Raw genomic sequence first — 8,515 nt, 5'->3', positions numbered from 1 at the left:
GAGGTATACGAGGGTTCTTCATGAATTGGCTCACCACACTGACTGCAAAGGATATGTCAGGTCTCGTGATAGTCAGATAGTTCAGCTTTCCCACTAGTCGTCTATACCTTCCAAGATCTTCAAATACTTCTCTTGTATCACTGCCCAACTTAACATTTGGTTCCATAGGGGTCTCAGCCGGTTTTGCACCTATTAATCCTGTTTCTTCCAATAGATCAAGAACATATTTTCTTTGGCACAGATTTACACCTTGTTTTGACCTGGTAACTTCTATTCCCAAGAAATACTTTAATGTTCCAAGATCTTTTGTTTGGAAATGATTTTGCAGAAATACCTTTAGTTTGCCAATCCCCAATTTATCACTGCCAGTAATGACAATATCATCCACATAGACCACTAATAGGATCTTCCCACCTTCTGAGTCATAGCTGAACACTGAGTGATCAACCTGGCATTGCTTCATTCCAAAACTCTTCACCACTTCACTGAACTTCCCGAACCAAGCACGCAGCGATTGTTTCAATCCATAAATTGCCTTCTTCAATCTGCATACCTTACCATCCTCCCCCTGAGCAACAAACCCAGGTGGTTGCTCCATATATACTTCCTCCACAAGATCACCATGGAGGAAGGCATTCTTTATATCAAGGTGAAACAGAGGCCAATCATACATAATTGCCAAGGAAATTAGTACACGAACAGAACCAATCTTAGCCACCAGAGAGAATGTCTCTATGTAGTCCACTCCATACAACTGTGAGTAACCTTTACCAACAAGTCTGGCCTTCAGATGCTCCACACTACCATCTGACAAGTATTTCACAGTATACACCCATTTACAACCCACAACATGCTTACCAGGTGGTTGAGTAGTAAGTTCCCATGTTTGAGTATATTGAAGAGCAGAAAGTTCCTCCTCCATTGCCCGCCGCCACTCAGGTGAACTAATAGCTTCTTGAACATTGTTAGGTATGGAAATAGAGGACAAAAGTGAAACAAACTGGCGATGTGAGGTAGAAAGACGAGATAATGAAACAAAATTGGAAATGGGATGGAGGATAGAACTGCGTTTACCTTTCCGTAAGGCAATGAGTAGGTCAAGGTCTGAAGGTTCAACAATAGGAGCCATGAGAGGATCCGCAGATGAGGTAGAAGCTGGAGGAGGGGCTGGTGTCATTCGACCTGTATACACTTGCCGGATTGGTGGTCGTTCGGTGGTGATCTGCACTGGATGAGGTGATGAGTCTACTCCAACAACAACATCTGGAACTGGATCACTGACAGAAAGAGGAAGAGGAAGTACGGGTGGAGACGAAGGTGTTTAAAGACTTAAGAAGAAGGGGACAAACTCAAAATAGATGACATCAGGGCAGACATAACACTTCCGGGTAATGGGATTATAACACTTGTACGCTTTTTGAGTCCGTGAGTAGCCAAGGAAGACACATTTAATTGAGCGTGCATCTAGCTTGTCTATTCCAGGACTCAGATTGTGGACAAAGCACACACAACCAAAGACACGAGAAGTTAATGGGAATGGAGATAAAGTGGGAAACAAGATAGAAAAGGGGGACTGACCATGAAGGATGAAAGAGGGCATCCGATTAATGAGAAAACATGCAGTGAGTACAGCATCACTCCAAAACCGTTTAGGAACATTCATGTGATGAAGAATAGACCGAGCAGTTTCAAGAAGCTGATGGTTCTTCCGTTCAGCTACCCCATTTTGTTGAGGGGTGAATGCACATGAGGTCTGATGAATAATGCCATACTGTTCTAAATACTGTTGAAATGAAGTAAGAAAGTATTCACGGCCATTATCTGAACGGAGAATTTTGATTGAAACACCAAATTGTGTGCGTATTTCAGCATGAAATTTTTGAAAAATGGAAAACAATTCACTTCTTTTTTTCATTAAGTAAATCCATGTCATTCTTGAACAATCATCAATAAAGGAGACAAAATACTTGTACCCATTATAAGACTCTATTTTGATTGGACCCCAAACATCTAAATGAACCAAAGAAAAATGACTCAACATACGACTCTCAACTCTTGGATTGAAGGACACACGACGATGTTTCCCAAACTGACATGACTCACATTGCAAAACTGACAAATGACTCAATGGCGGGACCAAAATCTTGAGAGCCTTGAGAGATGGATGTCCCAGTCGGCAATGCCATTGTAGAGGAGTAAGTGAAGTTTGAAGAGCAATTGAAGATCCACCACCGTCAAGATAATACAATCCACCAGCTTCATGCCCCCCACCAATCTTCTTCCCCGTTTTGAGATCCTGAAAAACACAAGTGGAAGGAAAGAAGGTAACAGAATAGTTAAGAGATTTGGTTATTTTACTAACAGACATAAGATTGAATGGAAGCTTAGGTACATATAAAACAGATGATAAAGGCATAGAAGCCATGTCAACATTACCAACACCACAGATGGGAGATGAGGACCCATTGGCAAGTGTAACAGTTTGTGATGTGGAGGTTTCAGAAAGAGAAGAGAACACACCTGGAGTCCCAGTCATATGATCTGAGGCTCCATAGTCAATAATCCAGGGAGGGGTTTTAGATGACATGCAAGTAATACCTGATTGGGCAAGTGTGGCAGTGGTATGCTGTGAAGTAGTTTGAAGGAACCATTCATACTCATCGCGCGGTACATCATCATCTCCCTCCCAGAAGTAGATGTAGATGTAGATGTGGAAGGAGTTTGGTCTGCCTGTTACTATCACTAATATCAACCTCACCTGCTACAGCATGATTAGCCCATTTAGAAGGAGGGCCATGTAGGTCATAACAGAAATTCACTGTGTGTCCTTCCCTACTACAATGAGTACACTTCCTTGTGGAGTTATTCTTCCCTCTACCACGGCCTCCCCCAGAGTCACGACCACCCCGACCAATCATGGAACTGCCACGACCTCCTCGGGGAGTATGACCTCCCCCTCTTGTACTATGTCCACTTCCTCTAGCTGTTACAAGTGCTGATCTATCAGACTGTGTGGAGTTCTCTGTCTGTCCCAAAGAAATTCTATGAAGCCTTGAGAATACTTCCTCAAGTGTAGGAAGAGAAGAGCCCCCTAATATTTGGGCACTAACTGGTTCATACTCCGACTTCAACCCCACTAAAAATCTTGTAACATCTAGTTGTTCCCTTTGCTGTTGTTGAACTTTAATATCTGGAGTGAGGGGATGATAGACATTGAGTTCATTTCTTATATTCTTCATGTAGGCATAATACTCTTCTAGTGTTTTGGTTTCCTTGTTGTAAATCAAAGTACTCCTGATAAAGCTGATATACTCTTGTTGTGTTATCTTGTCCAGAATATATTTCTTAGCATGCTCCCATATATCCTTAGCCGTATCAAGGAACATGAAGTTGGCACTAATTTTGGGCTCCATACTATTCCACAGCCATGTCATGATTTGAGCATCTTCTTGTTCCCAATCATCAAACCCTGGAGAGTCAGCCGGTGGCTTCTCATCTTTTACATGCTTCACTTTCCTCTTTGCCTTGAGAAAACTTCCATAGATTTAGCCTATGGAACGTAGTTTTTCCCATTCAATTTAATTGAGGCCCCTAGGTAGTCAGGGGAAACCACCACACTAGGTTTCTGATCATTGTACCCATCTCCTATTGCTGCCATTATACTCTTTCACAGTTGCCTCTAACCTGACTTCTCAGCTATAAGCTGACTAATGTTATTCACAGTTTGATATTTCAGCACCTATTGCAGCCCCTAAACATAACAGTGAGAGCCCACGCCTTGTTCTTATTCACACTACTGCTGTCTTCACAAACCCACGAACCACATAAGCATCAATTTAGCACTCACTAATCACATGTAGGCCCTTTTACAACCACTCAATAGAAGTTGTGCACCACAAGCTCCATAACACAGTCAAATCTGCTACACCCAGTTCAGACTTGTTTAACACATTTAAGAAGACATTACACAACCACAAAGAACTCGGCTAGGTCACTACATTACACCTTACACCACTCGGCCACCTGCAGCAGCCCTAACCCACTCAACCACTTACAGCAGCCCCTACACCATTCGGCTACTGTACACAGCCCGTTCTAGGGCAACAATGAACCTAGTTCTCTAGGTTTTAATCAGTACTAACTGATTCTTGGAGGGTTTCTACCCAGAAATAGCAACAACACAAAAGGACTAGATAACCAACCTTCCTTTTAGAGTATCAACCAACCATTCACTGCTGAAATCACTTTCCTTGATGAAGAAGACTGTGTGCAGCGGAGAGAAACGAGTTGTGATGTCTCAGACCTAGGGCGAACTAGTTCTCTCCATTAACTAACCAGAAATGAAGAAGAAGGTGTCACGAACACAACTGAGATGCTTTACAAATTGAAGCAGGTCAGGAACCTCGCTCTGATACCATGTTTCGAATGCAGCTACAGTAACCCAAACCAGGAGAGAAGGAAGAAGAAGATGAAGAAGAAGAAAAGAGAAAGAGAGAACATGAGGGTTTAGTCAAAACTGATTCGTACACTGTTCATTCGACCCCCTAATGTTTATTAGGTTCTAATAACCTTTACAAAGATTAAACTGCCCTTACTCGGCTCACTTTAACAATCACAAACGAAATAAAAAAAAAATCAACCTTATTGGAGATGACATATCCAGTTCCAGATCTAGCAAGGATAAGGACAATAAAAGATAGATATCTACTCTTGTAGTTACAAATTAACTTGATTTCTAGATCTTTTAATTGTATTCCACTTAGGAGTCTTACTAATTTGATCCATATACAAAGTCTATCTTGTATGAGATCTATGTAAAATAGAACTCTTGTGAACTCTATAAATACAAAGGAACTTGGTGAACCAAGTAGCCGAAGCCAGTTTATCTTCTCATTTACTTTGCTGTGTTAATTACTTTCTGATATTCTTTTTGTTTAACCAATGGAGATCGATCACTTTAAAGGAAGCAACGCCAATAGAACCAATGTTGATAGTGGTTCAAACAGTTTAGGCTCGTCGTCATCAGTCCCTCCCATTTAGAACGTGACTCATCAGCGATTGAAATGGGGATCGATCACTCTGACAGTGTATGTGTACATGCACTTCATTACAATCCCCACCGCTCCAATTAAACACAGACACATTAGCGATTGAAATAGAAAAGCAGATCATATGATGTTGTCTGAATTTTAGTCAAGGGTTGGTGTGTTCATGCCTAGGGTCTGTTTGGGAGGGCTGAAGCGGAAAGCTCCTATTTTGGCTGAAAAGTAGCTATTTTCGGGCTTTATGGAGTTTTCACCAAGCATAGCTCATGAACTGTCTAGGAAGAACTCACCTCACAAAGTCAGAAGTCACTAACTAATGGCCCTCTCAAATAGGCGCTTAGGGCCCACTTGGGAGAGCTTCTGCACTGTTTTACTGCAGTCTGCAAGTCATGAGCAAAGGCTATGCTTTGTTTGAAGGAAAAGGTAGGGAAACTTATACAAGATTTGTAAAGATTTTCCTACCTTTTCTTTCCTTTTCCTACTTTTTCCTTGAAATCAAACACAGCGAAAAGGGTTGGTAGATGAAGGGCCACAAATAACCGTTAAATTGGTTCCAAGGGTCATTCAGCTGATTCCATTAATAATTTCATATCCCACTGTAAAGATATAAATATTATGAAGGAAACGTACAAAACCAGTTCACTAGTTGATGCCTTAGGGATGAGTGTTCAGTTTATTCATTTAAAAACTGAACTGGATAAATCAAAATCGAATTAATTGAAATTATTAATGGAAAAACCAAACACATACACATTAACAAACAACGGTGATGGTAAATTTCAAAATTTTTTATATATTTTTTTGTTTAAAAGTAATTCTTATTTATGACACTTATTTTTATTAATACGATGAATATATGATGTGTGCCCAAATGTTTTCTATATTTTCTTTATTTTTCATATTTTTTTTTGTGTTTTTTATCTTTCTTAATTTTTATTATTTAACTATGAATCAAGGTTTGACACATTTGACCCTAAAGGTTGAATTGTTGAGTTGCCACCAAACAGGAAAACCATTATATTTTGGGTCAATGTTAAATTTTATATTTTATTTCCATAATCAATAAAAAAAATCTTCTTTATCACCCTTATTTTTCTTTAATATGTTTAGTATAAGATATTGGAGATGTGCTCAAATGTTTTCAATGAAACTTGGTAATTGTTTTGTAATATTTTTGTGTTTTTATATTTTATATTTTAATTATTTAATTATGATATCAAGGGTTGACACTTTTGACTTGAAAAGTTGTACAATTGACCTGCCACCAAATAGAAAATAATTTCACTTTTGGCTTAGTTTTAAATTTTGCATTTCATTTCTATCGTCAATAAAATCAATTTTTGTTTATTACATTTATTTTCTTTAATATGATATAGTAGAAATATGTCCAAATGCTTTTTTACAAGGCTTTTGTATTTTTTGTGTTATTTATTTATCTTTTACATTTTTATTATTTAATTATAATATAATAGATTTACACATTTGATCCCAAAGGTTGAACTATTGATCTGTCACTAGGAATATAATATCATTTTTTAATTTCATTTTTGAGTTATTATAATTTTATATTTCATTTGCATCATCAATAAAAACAATCAATGTTTAATTATTATTTTTTTATTTTTTAATTTTTATTGTCAAAACGGACCATTCGTTCGAACTGGACGGTCGAATTGTCAACCTGGAAACCGGTGGCCAGAATGGTTTTGCTTTTGGGTTGTTTTTCCAAGGTGTCAATAATTAGACAAAATAATTTTGTAGTCGTAGTCATGGGAAGGGTGGACATTGCAAGGGATTCCAAAACCTTGAAAGATAAATCCAAAGTGACCTTAAACACATAAAAAATTGGCGGTAAATCCACCAAATTGGAAAAACCAAGGAAAAAATACCAAAAAATCGAGTCCAAAGTTCTGCTTTGAGACGGAGCTAAACATACATGCAATCAAAGAAAGAGATAAAACAGATCGTCTTGTAAGAAAATTAAAAACAAAATTGCACAAGAAAACCCAAAGAAAAAACAAAAGGGAAGAAATAAAATGGTGGTAAACCCTAGACCGTTTTGGAGGATCTTGAAGAAGAAGACCAAAAAAAAAAAAACAAACAAAAACAAAAGCAGAAAATGAAAGAAAAGGAATGTACTGCACACACTCAAATAAAGCCCACAGTAGAAGAAACATTTGAATAATGAAAATCCAAAAGCATAAAAACCATGGTTTTCGAACTACCGTTGACCCGGATGGATGGACATTTTGACCCAAGAACCAACCAAAAAACCGGTTCTGTTTTACCCCAATCCTAGTCTCTGGCCAAAAAACATTGAATCGGTCAATGACCCATTGACCCGAGTGGTCGAACTATTGACCCATTGACCCGTTCAATGGTTTTTTGGCCATTTTTTTATTTTTTTAATTGGGAACCATCTAGGAAACCGGTTCTGTTTTATCCTAATCTTGGTCCCTGGCCAAAAATCGTTGAATCGGTCAATGACCCATTGACCCGGGTGGTCGAACCATTGACCCGTTTAATGGTTTTTGGTCGTTTTTATATTTTTTTAATTTTTGTTGTCAGAACGTGCCATTCGTTTGAACCGAACAGTCAAATCGTTGACCCAAAAACCGGTGGCCAGAATGGTTTTGTTTTCAGGTCGTATGAGTCACATGCTAGAATGACATAACACGCATGATACTACTTAATTGACCTCACACACTCAATTTTTTGCATGTAATTTTTGTTGTAAAAAATGGGTCGTCCATTTTTTTTTTATTTTTTTAATTGGAACTGTCCAGACAACCAGTTCTATTTTACCCCAATCCTAGTCCTTGGCAAAAAATCGTTGAATCGGTCAACGACTCATTGACTTGAGTGGTTAAACCTTCAACCCATTGACCTGTTCAATGGTTTTTGGCCATTCGAACCGGACGGTCAAATCATCGACTCGAAAACCGGTGGCCAGAACAGTTCCATTTTTGGATCGTATGAGTTACACGCTTGAATGACATAACATGTATATGATACTGCTTAATGGATCTCACACTCAATTTTTTGTGTGTAATTTTTGTTGTCAGAATGGGTCGTCCGTTCGAATCGGATGATCGAACCGTCGACCCAAAAACCAGTGATCAGAATGGTTCCATGATTTTTTGCTTGTAATTTTTTGTTGTCAGAACGGGCCATCCATTCAAACCAAATGGTCGAATCGTCAACCCAAAAACCAGTGGCCATGGTTCCGTTTTTGAGTCGTATTAGTCACACACTTGAATTAACACGTATGATACTGCTTAAAGTACCTCACACACTTAATTTTTTGCCTATAATTTTTTGTTGTTAGAATAGACCGTCTGTTCGAACCGTTGACTCAAAAACCGATGGCTAGAACGATTTCGTAAATTTTTGCTTGTAATTTTTGTTGTCAAAACAAGCCATTCGTTCGAAGCAGACGGTTGAATGGTCAGTTGTCAGACGTTATTAAC

The sequence above is a fragment of the Nelumbo nucifera genome, chromosome 5 (assembly GCF_055504915.1).
Source record: "Nelumbo nucifera cultivar China Antique chromosome 5, China Antique-T2T, whole genome shotgun sequence".
NCBI lineage: Eukaryota > Viridiplantae > Streptophyta > Magnoliopsida > Proteales > Nelumbonaceae > Nelumbo > Nelumbo nucifera.
This window is presented reverse-complemented; position numbering follows the sequence as displayed.